Below are 17,954 nucleotides of genomic sequence, written 5' to 3' on the forward strand. Positions count from 1 at the left end.
GAATTAAATGTTCTTATAATTTCTTAGAATATTTAATTTGATAAAATAAATTGAGCTAATGGAAAACTTTGCAAAGGAGATAGTGGAATAACTCTATTATTAAATAAATTAAATTGATTAATACTTAAATTTGAAACAAGTGAATACTATGCATGAGGGACAAAGAAACACATTAGATGAAATCTATACATTGAAAATATGGCCTCATTTTTAAATATTGTAATTTAGTATTCACCATTTAATTTTTTTTATTGGACAGATATTCTAGAAATAGAAGACATTAAATATATTACTTTGCTTATTACTCTAAGTCCTAAGATTATTTTCCATATGTCTTATATACAGGGCTTTCCAGGTGGCCCTAGTGGTAAAGAATCCACCTGCCAATGCAAGAGACACAAGTTGGATTCCTGGGTTGGGAACATCTCCTAGAGGAGGGAATGGAAACCCACTTTAGTATTCTTGCCTGGAAAATTCCATGGACAGAGCATCTTGGCAGGCTACAGTCCATAGGTAGCAAAGAGTCAGACAGGACTGAGCACAGCAGATGCTTGATTAATACTGTTTGACTATATAATCATCAGTGAAGTGAAGTGAAAGTCGCTCAGTCATGTCTGACACTTTGCGACCCCATGGACTATACATTCCATGGAATCTCCAGACCAGGATACTGGATTGCATAGTCTTTCCCTTCTCCAGGGGATCTTCCCAACCCAGGGGTTGAACCCAGGTCTCCTGCATTGCAGGCAGATTCTTTACCAGCTGAGTCATAAGGGAAGCCCAAGAATACTGGATTGGGTAGCCTGTCCCTTCTCCAGCATCCTCCCAACCCAGGAATCGAGTTGGGGTCTCCTGCATTGCCAGCAGATTTTTTACCAACTGAGCTATCAGGGAAGCCCTGATATATATAATCATCAAATATGTCTTAAAATTGGGTGATGCTAGAGAAAAAGGTCATCTTAAAGGTTCTGAATAAAAAGCTTCATAAAATTTCAACTCTTACAAGATAATTTGAAAAACAATGCAAAAAAGGTAAAACATATAAAAAACTATTTAGATATTATGAATAAAAATAAAAAGTATAACCCAGGTAATGCAAAATCACCTAACATGCATAAAAACACTTTTATTTCTGACATGTAAAAAGCATGAACAGTTACAAAACCTGAAGCTATAATATAGTCAAACTTTGATTTTTTATGGCTAACACAAATATTGATTTACTCCCAAGGGAAAGAAAAAAGATACATGAGAAATAATTGTGGACATGTTAGCTAAATTTCAATCCATGCTATCGTTGAAAAAATTATGTAAAAATACTTTCTCTAATTGTTAAAATTAATTTGGATTTGCATATGGACAGTATAATTTTGGAATTCCTTAAATAAGTAATGACTTCTATATCATTTTATTATAAAGATTAAAGAAGCAAGGCAATCTCATTTTTCAGTGGACAATAAAGAAGAAAAATGTATCCATGCAGGTAAATGAAACGGTCAAAATAATCCAACCACTAGAGAAAATGTAGTTTAGTTGTGCCAAGACTAATCAAAACCAAAAATATATACATACACATATGCAATAAGCCACTTTTTATATATAGTCCAGTTGATTTTCCTTTTTCCAAAAGTAAAATGCAAAACAAAAATTTTTGCCAGGGAAGCAGCAAAATTTACATGTTAAACCCAAATTAAAAACAAACCCAAAGCAAGAATTTCATATTTTAATTTAAAATGTCACTGATGGCAGAATTTGCAAATCTTAATTATTAATAATCATAAGTCTTCTTGATTTGGAAGCAATTTTTAAAACCCTGAGTAAAATACATTGCTGTGGCAAATTCACATAAATATATATTTATACAAGTTTCCTAACTCTACAGACATAGGTCTTGAAACTACTTGCGTTTATCATAGACTTTTAAATTTTACACTTTAAACTAGAACTCTTGCTTATGACTGAAAAAAAAAAATAGTGTTTGGGGTTATATTTCTATTACATGGACATTCTCTCACAAAATAGAATGTAGAGAAACAGGCTTAAGATTCCAGAAAGAAAGCCATAGAATTTATTTCTGAGAAACAAATTATTCGTGTCTTTGCTTAGTCACTAAGTCGTGTTGTCTGACTCTTTTTGACCCCATGGACTGGAGTTCATGAGGCTATTCTGTGCATGGATTTTTCCAGGCAAGAATACTGGAAATTCTTGAATACTGGAGTAGGTTGCCATTTCCCCCTCCAGGGGGTCTTCCTGGCCCAGGGATTGAATCCACATCTCTTGTTAGCAGGTGGGTTCTTTATGACTAAGACACCTAGCAAGCCCATTTGTGTCTTTAGAGAGTGAAAATAATAGTTATTTTAGTTTATTTATTTATTTATTTTTGCTTTTTAAATGGAATTGAATGAACATGAGATGTATTTTGAGGAGACTATTAATTTACTTGTCTGTGGTACATTTCCTGGTCTCATTTCACATTTTACACAGTGTTTCCATATACAGCATGTTTAAATGTTTGATAAGTGTGTGAATGAATAGATTTCTTCTTGTTATATTTCTTGTAGCAAGGGGGACTGGCGACTTGGGCATAAAGTTGTAGATTCATAAATGAGATGGAGTCATGAATACCTCACAGTTGGTCCTGATTTTCAGAAACTACAATCTGAATAAAACCAACTTAAAGTCCTTAGTGACAATATATTTTTATATTTTTTATTTGGAGTATAATTACTTTACTATGCTATGCTGGTCTCTGCCATACACCACCACAAATCAATCATAATTATATACATATATACCCTTCCTCTGGAGAAGGCAATGGCACCTCACTCCAGTACTCTTGCCTGGAAAATCCCATGGGCGGAGGAGCCTGGTAGGCTGCAGACCGTGGGGTCGCGAAGAGTCGGACACGACTGAGCGACTTCACTTTCACTTTTCCCTTTCTTGCATTGGAGAAGGAAATGGCAACCCACTCCAGTGTTCTTGCCTGGAGAATCCCAGGGACGGGGCCGCCATCTATGGGGTCGCACAGAGTCGGACACGACTGAAGTGACTTAGCAGCACACCCTTCCTCTGGAGACTCTCCCCTCATCCCACCCTATAGGTTGTCACATAGTGTCAGTTTGGGTTCACTGTGTTATATTGCAATTTTGCACATTTTATCTATTTTTTCTTGTGACAGTGTAAATAGGTCAATGCTACTTTCTCAGTTTTTCCTACCCTCTTCTTCCCTCACTATGACCACAAGGCCATTCTCTACATCTGAGTCTCCATTTCTTCTCTGTAAATAGGTTCATGAGTATTATTTTTTCTAGATTCCACATATACATGTTAACATACAATATTTGCTTTCCTCTTTCTGACTTACTTCACTCTGTATTACAGGCTCTAGGTTCATCCACATCACTATAATGAACTCAAATTTATTCCTTTTATGGCTGAATAATATTCCATTCGGAAAAGGCAATGGCTACCCACTCCAGTACTCTAGCCTGGAAAATCCCATGGATGGCAGAGCCTGGTAGGCTGCAGTCCATGGGGTTGCGAAGAGTCGGACATGACTGAGCGACTTCACTTTCACTTTTCACTTCCATGCACTGGAGAAAGAAATGGCAGCCCACTGCAGTGTTCTTGCCTGGAGAATCCCAGGGACAGCAGAGCCTGGTTGGCTGCCATCTATGGGGTTGCACAGAGTCAGACACAACTGAAGTGACTTAGCAGCAGCAGCAATATTCCATTGTATAGATACACTACATCTTTATTCATTCATCATGTAACAGTACTTTTGATGGGATTTTTTGTTCTATTAGGTATTTCCAAATTCCTAGAAAATATTTTTGAACACTTTTGGGCAAAATGTGATCAAGCTGAAACCTGTGTTAAAAACTTACTTTATATTATGTACTTGAAGTTGCACTATTATGAAGTATATATCAATAGAAACACATTTATGCATTATTGATTATACGTCTAGGGTCACCCAAGATGGATGGGTTATGTTGGAGATTTCTGACAAAACGTGGTCCATCGGAGAAGGGAATGGCAAACTACTTCAGTATTCTTGCACTGAGAACCCAATGAATGGTATGAAAGGGGAAAAATACATGACACTGAAAGATGAACTCCCCAGGGCTTCAAAATCACTGGAGATGGTGTCTGCAGCCATGAAATTAAAAGACATTTGTTCCTTGGAAGAAAAACTGTAAAAAACCTGTAGGCATATTCAAAAGCAGAGACATTACTTTACCAAGAAGGTCCATATGTCTAGTCAAAGATGTGGTTTTTCCAGTAGTCATGTATGGATGTGAGAGTTGGACTGTAAAGAAAGCTGAGCACCGAATAATTGATTCTTTTGAACTGTAGTTTTGGAGAAGTCTCTTGAGAGTGCCTTGGACAGCAAGGTGATCAAAACAGTCAATCCTAAAGGAATATTCATTGGAAGTACTGATGCTGAGGCTGAAGCTCCAATACTTTGGTCACCTGATGTGAAGAGCTGTTTCATTGGAACAGACTCTGATGCTAGGAAAGATTGAAGGCAGGAGGAGAAGGGGATGACAGAGGATGAGATGGTTGGATGGCATTACTGACTTGATGGACGTGAGTTTGAGCAAGTTCCAGGATTTGGTGATGGACAAGGAAGCCTGGCGTGCTGCAGTCCATGGGGTCACAAAGAGGGAACATTTCTCAACTTGGGACAGGACTGAGCAACTGAAATGAACTGAATTATCCATTAATATTATTACTGTTATTATTGCTGTCATTTTTTTCTACTGTCATTCATTTGAAAGAAATTCCTAAATTATTTTCTATTACAGTACTATAAGTTTTATGTTCTGAATTTAGTTTTTAAAGTTATCCATCTCCAAATCATGAAGATATTTCTCTACATTTCTTTCATTTACATCAAAATGTTGCCTTTTAATTTTAGAACTCTGAACACATTCAGATTCTGATCCCAAATAAAATATAAGGTAGAAATTCATCCCCATCTATTTTTTTCTTTGTGAGTCATTTCCTAAGTACCTTGTACTAAAGGACTCAGTGTAATCTCATTAAATTGTGCCCAGATTTCCTATATATCAGAATCCTGTATACACGAGCTTGTTCCCAGAGGTCTGATTTGTCTCATTGTTGACTTTCGCAGTGGCACCACATGGAGTTTGTAGTCTGAGTACATAAAGCTCACCTCATTAATCTTCCTTTTCAAAGAAGATTTAGCTTTTTATAAGATATAATTTTTGTGTATAGATTTTAGAATGTGTTCATCAGTTTCTAAAATAATGTACAGTACTTTGATATAGCAATGAATTTGTGAATTAACTTGAAAATAATTTGTATTTTGACCAGATTATGGCATAATATCTACGATTATATTTCAAGGACTTCAGAACATCTATTATTTTCTCTTTTTAACTGAAGTTAATAGTATGATAGAGTTTTGGAATAGATAACTTGAGCATCTTTTGCAAGGTAAGTCTAAGATTTTGTTTATCTTTTCTATTATAGTAGGTGATATATAATTATTTCTAGACATTGTTACTACTATAGAGAAACTAGCTTTGTATGAACTATATGCTAATTTTAATTAAAATGAATTTTATATGAAGTACTACTAATTTTCTATGAAGTGCTGCTAATTTTCTATGAATTATTTATATTTGTAAACTTTGCTAGGCACTACCTTAGTATTAAGTTATGAGAGAATGTCAAGAAGCCCAAAATTTTTGACAATTTTAGCAGCAAAAAATTCAAGTTATTTTGGTAATAAAATAAAAAATACCATAAACAAAAAGAAACAGAAAATCAGAAAAAATACAGTTATAGTATAAAAGGATACTTTTTTAATAAATAAAAATACTAAAAAAAGATTTATTTATTAAATTAATATTTATTTACTTCCAATTGTGTTATTTGTGACTGACTACTGTAGCATAACATTTCCAAGATCCATTAATGTTGTGGCATGTATTAATAATTCATTTGTTTTTATTGCTGAATAATATTCTATTGTGTTAACATGAATACAAAGTATTTATTTTCCATTTAGTGTCATGATAAATATTTGGGTTTTTTCAAATTTTTGATCATTATGAATAAAACTTTACTAACACTAATGTACAAGCTTTTGTATGAAAATATATTTTCTTTCTTTTTTTTTTTTTTTTGAATATCAACTAAAAATTGAATTGCTGCATTTTATGTAAATTCTCCATTTGAGGAACTAGCAGACATTTTTCCAAACCACCTGCATGCACAACTTTGCATTGCACCAGTAGTATATGAGGGTTCTGATTTCTCCATATCCTCACAATTCCAATATTTTCTATTAATCTTTCTTTTTGATCATACTGTTGTTGTTGTTTAATCACTAAGTCATGGTTCTATTGTCAATGGATTTCCCAAGCAAGAACATTGGAATGGGTTATCATGTCCTCCAAAAATCTTCCCAACCCAATTCCTGTCTCCTGCTTTGGCAGGTGGATTCTTTACCACTGAGACACTAGGGAAGCCTATACTAGTGGATAGAAAGTAGTATTTAAGTTTTTCACTTGCATTTCCATTATCTCATCATTGAATTTGTTGGTTATGTTTTCTCTCCCTCTTGTAAAATTAGGTTTAAAATTCTCTCCCTCTTTTTTTTTTTTTAAATTATATTTGGAAAGTTTCATTATATTCTTTCATTCTTTTTTTTTGGTTGTTTTGATGATGAAAATATTCTGATTCTGTCAAATTCCCATTTTTCCCTACATGAAAGTTAAAACAGCTTTTCAGTCCTATGGTGAATCCCACATGGTCGTGGTGTGCAAACTTCTTTATATGTTGCTGTATTTGCTGTGTAAATTGTGTTGTGAGTTTTTGTGCTTAATTAGTTTTGCAGTTTTCCTTTCTTGTGATGTCTTTGGTTTCATTATCAATGTTAATACTGGCCTCATAGAAACAAGTTGAGAAATGTTCCCTCCTAACTTATCTTTAGAAGAATTAATAATTTCTATTAATTCTGCTTTCAGTTCAGTTCAGTTGCTCAGTCCTGTCTGACTCTTTGCGACCCCATGAATCGCAGCACGCCAGGCCTCCCTGTCAATCTCCAACTCCGGGAGTTCACCCAGACTCACGTGCATCGAGTCAGTGATGCCATCCAGCCATCTCATCCTCTGTCATCCCCTTCTCCTCCTGCCCCCAATCCCTCCCAGCATCAGAGTCTTTTCCAGTGAGTCAACTCTTCACATGAGGTGGCCAAAATACTGAAGTTTCAGCTTCAGCATCATTCCCTCCAAAGAAATCCCAGGGCTGATCTTGTTCACAATGGACTGGTTGGATCTCCTTGCAGTCCAACGGACTCTCAAGAGTCTTCTCCAACACCACAGTTCAAAAGCATCAATTCTTCAGCACTCAGATTTCTTCACAGTCCAACTCTCACATTCATACATGACCACTGGAAAAACCATAGCCTTGACTAGACGGACCTTTGTTGGCAAAGGAATGTCTCTGCTTTTCAATATGCTATCTAGGTTGGTCATAACTTTTCTTCCAAGGAGTAAGCGTCTTTTAATTTCATGGCTGCAGTCACCATCTGCAGTGATTTTGGAGCCCCCAAAAATAAAGTCTGACACTGTTTCCACTGTTTTCCCTGTGTATTTCCCATGAAGTGATGGGACCAGATGTCATGATCTTTGTTTTCTGCTTTACATGTTTCAAATATTCCCCAGTGAAGTCATTTTAGTCTTGGATATTTTTGGTGTGATTTGTCTGTTTGCTCATTGACTTAATAATTCAACGTCTTTACTCTTGAAAGGTATACTTAGATTTTCTGTTTCTTCTGGAGTCAATTTCAGTAGTTTATGTTTTTCTACGAATGTCTTTATTTAAACATAATTACCTAGATTTTTTTATATTGAGCTTTTCATAATGTTTCCTTGCAATTCTTTTTCTTTCTGCAATTTCAGTAATAATACTTTCTTCCTCATTCCTAATTTTGGTACTCTGATTCTTCTTTCTCTCTTAGTATAGACAAGATTTATTATTTTTTTAATAATTTCCAAAGATAGACTTTTTAAAAAAATATTCTCTCTTCTTTATCTATACTCTCTTTAATTAATTTCACTGTACAGTTTATAGTTTACTTCTACATTTTTTCAGTATATGAATGTGAAAGTTTAGGTATTGGTTGAGAACACCCTGACCTTTTATAGCTATAATTTTTACTCTAAGCACTGCATCACCTACATTACATGAGTTTTGTCATGTTGTGTCACCATTTATATAATCCCAAATGATTTTCTTGTTTCTATTATAATTTATTTTTGATTCATTGGTTTAATTTATGTTAATTTACACTTAGTTTGTGAATTCATTGAATTGAATTATGTTTTTGGATTCCAAATCTCATTTCACTGTGGTCAAAAAACATATTTTTTTTATTATTTCAATATTTTAAAATTTATTGTAGCTTGTATTAGCATTCATGTACCTTGGAAAACATTCCATGTGCTTTTGAGTAGAATGCAATTCTCTTGTTGTTGAATGGATCATTTATCTGCTAGTTCTACATGATTTATACTTTTGTTCAAATATTATATAGACTAGGTTTGATAGACTACTGAAAGTGCTGAAATATGTTTTTATTTCATCTGTTTTGGGTCTCCGTTTTGATTCTTCATCTATCTGTTGAAGTCTTCAACTATCTGTTTTTATTTCATCTGTTTTGGCTTTCTGCTGCTAGGTTCACATGCTTATAATCTTCTGATACATTGCCTTTTTATCATTATAACATATTCTTTGTTTTCTCTAGTGATTATTTTTTCTCTTAGTGTTTGTTGATTCTGATCTTAACATAGTAACTCCAATTTTCTATGCTTGTTATTTGAATGATATGTCTTTTCTCAACCTTTTACTTTCTATTTGTACATTCAAATGTAGAGTGGACCTTATGTAAATATTATACACTTGTATATATTGATAAATTTTCTAATATGAACATTTCTGCCATTTTATTGGACTTTTATCAAGGAGATCAAACCAGGCAATCCTAAAGGAAATCATCCCTGAATATTCACTGGACGGACTGATATTGAAGCTGATGTTCCAATAGTTTGGCTACCTGATGTTAATAGACAACTCACTGGAAAAAACAAACAAGCAAAAAAGCATGTTGCTAGGAAAAATTGATGGAAAGATGAAACAACAGAGGCTGAGATGGGTGGATTGTGTCACTGATCAAAGGACATGAGTTTGAGCAAATTCCAGGAGATAGTAAAGGACAGGGATTCTTGTCATGCTGTAGTCCATGGGGTTGTGAAGAGTCGGACATGACTGAGAGACTGAACAACAATAATCTATTTGATTGTAATGTTATTATTGGAATAGTTGGATTTATGTCTGTCATTTTTATTTTGTTTTTGCTTATATCTAATTTTTAAAAATCTCTGTTCTGGTACCACTACTTTTTATATTAAGAAATGATTTTAAGGGCAAAATTTTAATACCCACAATATTATCTTTGTTGTATTATTTCATTTATTTTCTTAATAGCTACCCTGGACATTACTATAAACATCTTAACATAGCAGAATGTATCACAAATTTAATCTCCCACAAATATTAGCTTAATTTTTTGCTATTGTTGTTCAATCTCTAACTCGTATCCGTATCTGTAACCCCATGAATTTCAGTATACCAGGTTTCTCTGTCCTTCACTGTCTCCCTGATTTTCCTCAAATTCGTGTCCATTGAGTCAGTAATGTCATCCAACCATCTCCTCTCTGTCACCCCTTTATCCTCCTGGCCTCAATCTTTCTCAGTATCAGGTCTTTTCCAGTGAGTCAGCTCTTCAAAAGAGGTGGCCAGTATTGGAGCTTCAGTTTCAACATCAGTCCTCTCAATTAATATTTAGGTTTGATTTCCTTTAGGATTGACTGGTTTGATCTTCTTGCTATCCAAAGGACTCTCAAAAGTCTTCTCCAGCACCACAGTTTGAAAGCATCAATTCTTCAGCACTCAGCCTTCTTTAAGGTCTAACTCTCACATCCTTACATGACTACTGGAAAACTAAAGATTTGGCTATATAAATCTTTCTTAGCAAAAGTATGCCTCTACTTTTTAAAGTGCTGTCTGGTTTGTCATAGTTTTTCTTTCTTTCAAGGAGCAAGGGTCTTTTAATTTCAAGGATGCAGCCAATATCTGCAGTGATTTTGGAGCCCAGGAAAATAAAATCTGTCACTATTTCCACTTTTCTCCCATATATTTGCCATGAAGTGGTGGGAATGGTTGCTATAATCTTGGTTTTTTAAACACTGAGTTTTAAGCCAGCTTTTTCACTCTCCTCTTTGACCTTATCAAGAAACTCTATAATTCCTCTTCATTTTCTGCTATTAAAGTGGTATCATCTGCATATCTGAGATTGCTTATATTTCTCCCAGCAATCTTGATTCCAGCTTGTGCTTCATCCAGCCTGGCATTTCTCATGATTTACTCTGCATATGACTTAAATAAGCAGGGTTGTAATGTACAGTCTTGACGTACTCCTTTCCCAATTTTGAACTAGTAAGTTGTTCCATGCCCCGTTCTAACGCTTGCTTCTTGTTCTGGATCTCAGAAGACATGTAAGGTGATCTGGTACTCCCAACTCTTTAAGAACTTCCAACACTTTGTTGTGATCCACACTGTCAAAGTTTTTAGCTTAGTCAATATATAAAGCAGACATATACACTGTTGGTGTCTCCAAGCAAATCCATTGACATCTCAAAACTCATTACTGGGCATTTCATTGCACTTCAGAGAGAAGAAATCCAGCTCCACTCACCAGAACACCGACACAAGCTTCCAGGAAACCTTGACAAGCCACCTGTCAAACCCCACCACAGCGAGGAACCTCCACAATAAAGAGGAACCACAAAGTGCCAGAATACGGAAAGGCGACCATAAACACAGCAATATAAACAAGTTGAAAAGGCAGAGAAATACACAGGAGGGAAAGGAACAGGATAAATGCCCACCAAACCAAACAAATGAGGAAGAGATAACAAATCTACCTGATAAAGAATTCCAAATAATGATAGTGAAAATGATCCAAAATCTTGAAAACAAAATTGAGTTACAGATAAATATCCTGGAGACAAGGATCAAGAAGATCCAAGAAAGGTTTAACAAGGACCTAGAAGAAATAAAAAAGAGTCAATATATAATGAATAATGCAATAAATGAGATAAAAAACACTCTGGAAGGAAACAACAGTAGAATAATGGAGGCAAAAGATAGGATAAGTGAGGTAGAAGATAGAATGGTAGAAATAAATGAAACAGAGGAAAAAGGAAAAATGAACTAAAAGAAATGAGGACAACTTCAGAGACCTCTGGGACAATGTTACATGCCTCAACATTCGAATCACAGGAGTCCCAGAAGAAGAAGACAAAAAGAAAGACCATGAGAAAATACTTGAGGAGATAATAGTTGAAAACTTCCCTAAAATGGGGAAGGAAATAATCACTCAGATCCAAGAAACCCAGAGAGTCCCAAACAGAATAATCCCAAGGTGAAACACCCCAAGACACATATTAATCAAATTAACAAAGATCAAACACAAAGAATAAATATTAAAGGCAGCAAGGGAAAAACAACAAATAACACACAAGGGGATTCCTATAAGGATAACAGCTGATCTTTGAACAGAAACTCTTCAGGCCAGGAGGGAAATGGCAGGACATACTTACAGTGATGAAAAAAAATAACCTACAGCCCAGATAACTGTACCCAGCAAAGATCTCATTCAAATATGAAGGAGAAATCAAAAGTTTTACAGACAAGCAAAAGGTGAGAGAATTCAGCTCCACCAAACCGGCTCTCCAACAAATGCTAAAGGATCTTCTCTAGACAGGAAACACAGAAAGGGTGTATAAACTGGGACCCAAAACAACAAAGCAAATGGCAACAGGATCATACTTATCAATGATTACCTTAAATGTAAATGGGTTGAATGCCCCAACCAAAAGACAAAGCCTGGCTGAATGGATACAAAAACAAGATCCCTATATATGTTGTCTACCAGAGACCATCCTTGAAACAGGGGACACATACAGACTGAAAGTGAAGGGCTGGAAAAAGATATTCTATGCAAATAGAGACCAAAAGAAAGCAGGAGTAGCAATACTCATATCAGATAAAATAGACTTTGAAACTAAGTCTGTGAAAAGAGAAAAAGAAGGACACTACATAATGATCAAAGGATCAAGAAGAAGATATAACAATTATAATTATATATGCACCCAACATATGCAAGACTAATGCTAAAAAGTATGAAAGGGGAAATTAACAATAACACAATAATAGTGGGAGACTTTAATACCCATTCACACCTATGGACAGATCAACTAAACATAAAATTATCAAGGAAACACAAACTTTAAATGATACAATAGACCAATTGGACCTAATTGATATCTATAGGACATTTCACCCCAAAATAATGAATTTCAACCTTTTCTCAAGCACACGTGGAAACTTCTCCAGGATAGATCACATCCTGGGCCATAAATCTAGCCTTGGTAATTTCAAAAAAAAATTGAAATCATTCCAAGCATCTTTTCTGACCACAATGCAGTAAGATTAGATCTCAACTACAGGAGAAAAACTATTAAAGATTCCAACATAAGGAGGCTGAACAACACACCGCTGAATAACCAACAAATCACAGAAGAAATAAAAAAGAAATCAAAATATGCATAGAAATGAATGAAAATGAAAACACAACAATCCAAACCTGTGGGACCCTGTGCTAAGGGGTAGTGCTAAGGGGAAGTCTAAAGCAGTGCTAAGGGGAAGGCTCATAGCAATATAGACATACCTCAAGAAACAAGAAAAAAGTCAAATAAATAACCTAACTCTACACCTAGAGCAACTAGAAAAGGAAGAAATGAAGAACCCCAGGGTTAGTAGAAGGAAAGAAATCTTAAAAATTAGGGCAGAAATAAATGCAAAAAAAAAAAAAGGGGGGGGGGACCATAGCAAAAATCAACAAAGCCAAAAGCTGGTTCTCTGAGAAGATAAATAAAATTGACAAACCATTAGCCAGACTCATCAAAAAACAAAGGGAGAGTAATCAAAACAATAAAATTAGAAATGAAAATGCAGTGATCACAACAGACCACACAGAAATACAAAGGATCATAAGAGACTACTATCAGCAACTACATGCCAATAAAATGGATAACTTAGAAGAAATGGACAGATGCTTAGAAAAGTACAGCTTTCCAAAACTGAACCAGGAAGAAATAGAAAAACTTAACAGACCCATTACAAGCATGGAAACTGAAACTGTAACCAGAAATCTTGCAGCAAACAAAAGCCCAGGATCAGATGGCTCCACAGTTGAATTCTACCTAAAATTTAGAAAAGAGTTAACACCTATCCTACTCAAATTCTTCCAGAAAATTGCAGAGGAAAGGTAAATTTCCAAACTCATTCTATGAGGCCACGATCACCCTAATACCAAAACCTGACAAAGATGCCACATAAAGAGAAAACTATAGGCCAATATCACTGATGAACATAGATGCAAAAATCCTTAACAAAATTCTAACAAACACATTCAAACAACATATTAAAAAGATCATACATCATGACTAAGTGAACTTTATCCCAGGGATGCAAGGATTCTTCAATATCTGCAATTCAATTTAATACACCACACTAACAAATTGAAAAATAAAAATCATATGATTATCTCAATATATGCAGAGAAAGACTTTGACAAAATTCAACATCTATTTATGATTAAAAAAAAAAAAAAAACCTCCAGAAAGCAAGAATAGAAGGAAGATACCTCAACATAATGAAAGCTATATATGACAAACACACAGCAAACATTTTCCTTAATGGTGAAAAATTGAAAGCATTTACCCTAAAGTTTATTTCACAATAAATTGTGGAAAATTCTGAAAGAGATGGAAATACCAAACCACCTGACCTGCCTCTTGAGAAATTTGCATGCAGGTCAGGAAGCAACAGTTAGAACTGGACATGGAACAACAGACTCCTTCCAAATAGGAAAAGGAATATGTCAAGGCTGTATATTGTCACCCTGCTTATTTAACTTCTCTGCAGAGTACATCATGAGAAATGCTGGACTGAAAGAAGCCCAAGCTGGAATCAAGACTGCCAAAGGAAATATCAATAAGCTCATATATGCAGATAACACTACCCTTATGGCAGAAAGTGAAGGGGAACTAAAAAGCTTCTTGATGAAGGTGAACGAGAAGAGTGAAAAAGTTGGCTAAAAACTCAACATTCAGAAAACGAAGATCATGGCATCCAGTCCCATCACTTCATGGGAAATAGATGGGGAAACAGTGTCAGACTTCATTTTTTTGGGCTCCAAAATCACTGCAGATGGTGACTGCAGCCATGAAATTAAAAGACGCTTACTCCTTGGAAGAAAAGTTATGACCAACCTAGATAGCTTATTGAAAAGCAGAGACATTACTTTGCCAACAAAGGTCCTCTAGTCAAGGCTATGGTTTTTCCAGTGGTCATGTATGGATGTGAGAGTTGGACTGTGAAGAAAGCTGAGCTCCGAAGAATTGATGCTTTTGAACTGTGGTGTTGGTGAAGACTCTTGAGATTTCTTTGGACTGCAAGGAGATCCAACCACTCCATTCTGAAGGAGATCAGCCCTGGGATTTCTTTGGAAGGAATGATGCTAAAGCTGAAACTCCAGTATTTTGGCCACCTCATGCGAAGAGTTGACTCATTGGAAAAGACTCTGATGCTGGGAGGGATTGGGGGCAGGAGGAGAAGTGGACAACAGAGGATGAAATGGCTGGATGGCATCACTGACTCAAAGGACATGACTCTGAGTGAACTCTGGGAATTGGTGATTGACAGAGAGGCCTGGTGTGCTGCGATTCATGGGGTTGCAAAGAGTCGGACATGACTGAGCAACTGAAATGAACTGAACTGAACCCTAAAGTCAGGAATAAGACCAAGGTGCCCACTCTCACCACTACTATTCGAAATAATTTTAGAAATTTTGGGCAAGCAATCAGAGCAGAAAAAGAAACAAAGGAATCCAAATTGGAAAAGAAGAAGTAAATCTCTCACTGTTTGCAGTTGACATGATCTTCTACAGAGAAAACCCTGAAGATTCCACCAGAAAATTACTAGAGCTAATTAATGAATATAGTAATGTTGCAGGATAGAAAATCAACACACAGAAATCCCTTGCATTCCTATACACTAATAATGAGAAAATAGAACTAGAAATTAAGGATACAATTTCATTCACCATTGCAATGAAAATAATAAAATACTTAGGAATATATCTACCTAAAGAAATTAATGACCTATATATAGAAAACTATAAAACACTGGTGAAAGAAATCAAAGAGGACACTAATAGATGGAGAAATATACCATGTTAATGGTTCCAAAGAATCAATATAGTGAATATGAGCATAATACCCAAAGCAATCTATATATTGAATGCAATCCCTATCAAGCTACCAATGGTATTTTTCACAGAACTAGAGCAAATAATTTCACAATTTGTATGGAAATAAAAAAAACCTCGAAGAGCCAAAGCGATCTTGAGAAAGAAGAATGGAACTGATGGTATCAACCTGCCTGACTTCAGGCTCTACTACAAAGCTACAGTCATCAAGACAGTATGGCACTGACACAAAGACATAAATATAGATCAATGGAACAAAATAGAAAGCCCAGAGATAAATCCATGCATCTATGGACACCTTATCTTTGACAAAGGAGGCAAGACTATACAATGGAGAAAAGACAATCTCTTTAACAAGTGGTGTTAGAAACACTGGTCAACCACTTGTAAAAGAAGGAAACTAGAACACTTTGTAACACCATACACAAAAATAAACTCAAAATGGATTAAAGATCTAAATGTAAGACCAGAAACTATAAAACTCTTAGAGGAGAACATAGGCAAAACACTCTCCGACTTAAATCACAGCAGGATCCTCTATGACTCACCTCCCAGAATATTGGAAATAAAAGCAAAAATAAACAAATGGGACCTATTTAAAATTAAAAGCTTGTGCACAACAAAGGAAACTCTAAGCAAGGTGAAAAGACAGCATTCAGAATGGGAGAAAATAATAGCACATGAAGCAACAGACAGACAACTAATCTCAAAAATATACAAGCAACTCCTGCAGCTCAATTCCAGAAAAGTAAATGACCAAATCAAAAAATGGGCCAAAGAACTAAACAGACATCTCTCCAAAGAAGACAAACAGATGGCTAACAAACACATGAAAAGATACTTAACATTACTCATTATCAGAGAAATGCAAATCAAAACCACAATGAGGTACCATCCCACACTGGTCAGAATGACTGCTACCCAAAAATCTACAAGCAATAAATGCTAGAAATGGTGTGGAGAAATGGGAACCCTCTTACACTCTTGGTGGGAATGCAAACTAGTACAGCCACTATGGAGAACAGTGTGGAGATTCCTTAAAAGCTTGGAAATAGAACTTCCATATAACCCAGCAATCCCACTGCTGGACATACATACCGGTGAAACCAGAATTGAAAGAGGCACATGCACCCGAATGTTCACTGCAGCACTGTTTATAATAACCAGGACATGGAAGCGACCTAGATGTCCATCAGCAGACGAATGGATAAAAAACTGTGGCACATATGTACAATGGAGTATTACTCATCCATTAAAAAGAAAACATTTGTATCATTTCTAATGAGGTGGGTGAAACTGGAGGCTATTACACACATGAATTAATCCAGAAAGAAAAACACCAATAAAGTATACTATCACATATATATGGCATTTAGAAAGATAGAAAGATGATAACCTTGTATGCGAGGCATCAAAAGAGACACTGATGTATAGAACAGTCTTTTGGACTCTGGGAGAGGGCGAGGGTGAGATGATTTGGGAGAATTGCATTGAAACATGTATATTATCATATGTAAAATGAATCACCAGTCCAGGTTCGATGCATGATGGAGGATGCTTGGGGCTGGTGCACTGGGATGACGCAGATGGATGGGGTGGAGAGGGATGTGGGAGGGGGGTTCAGGATGGGGAACACATGTACACCAATGGTGGAGTCATGTCAATGTATGACAAAACCAATACAATATTTTAAAGTAATTACCTCCAATTAAAATAAATAAATTTATATAAAAATAAATCTGTCACTAATATAAAATAAAATATTGAAAAAGTGTTTGAACAGCAGAGAAAAAATAGTGCAGATTCAGATTACAGCAATTATTTCCTATAATAACCTTTGTTTTTGCTTTCTTCAAAATCATTATTACCAGGATTTAAGAAAATACGAAAGAATCAAATGAAAATCTAATAGATTGTCTTTAAACTGTATTCTAAAATGCAATCTTTTGCCTAAGAATTGTGATTTATTGTTGTTCTTTACTCACTAAATCGTGTCTAACTATTTGTGACCCCATGCATTGCAGCATATCAGAGCCTCCTCTGTTCTTACACAGCCTCCCACAGTGTGCGTAAATTCATGTCCATTGAGTAGATGATGATGACATTCAACCATCTCAGCTGCTGTCATCCCCTTGGCCTCCTGCCTTCAATCTTTTCCAGCATCAGGGTGTTTTCCACTAAGTTGGTTGTTTGCATCAAATGGCCATAATATTGTAGCCTCAGTTTCAGCAACAAACCTTTCAATTAGATTCAGGTTTGTTTTCCTTTATATTTGACTAGTTTGATCTCTTTGCAATCCAAGGAATTCTCAAGAGTTTTCTTCAGCACTGCAATCCAAAAGCATCAATTATTCAGCTCTCAGCCTTCTTTATGGTCCAATTCTCTCATCTGTACATGGAAAAACCAAAGCTTTGACAATACAGACCCTTACTGGCAAAGGGATCTCTTTGCTTTTTGATATGTTTTGGTAGTTTTTTTCATAAATTTCCTTCCAAATAGCAAGGGTCTTTTAATTTCA

Source organism: Bos taurus, chromosome 9 (genome assembly GCF_002263795.3).
Source record: "Bos taurus isolate L1 Dominette 01449 registration number 42190680 breed Hereford chromosome 9, ARS-UCD2.0, whole genome shotgun sequence".
NCBI lineage: Eukaryota > Metazoa > Chordata > Mammalia > Artiodactyla > Bovidae > Bos > Bos taurus.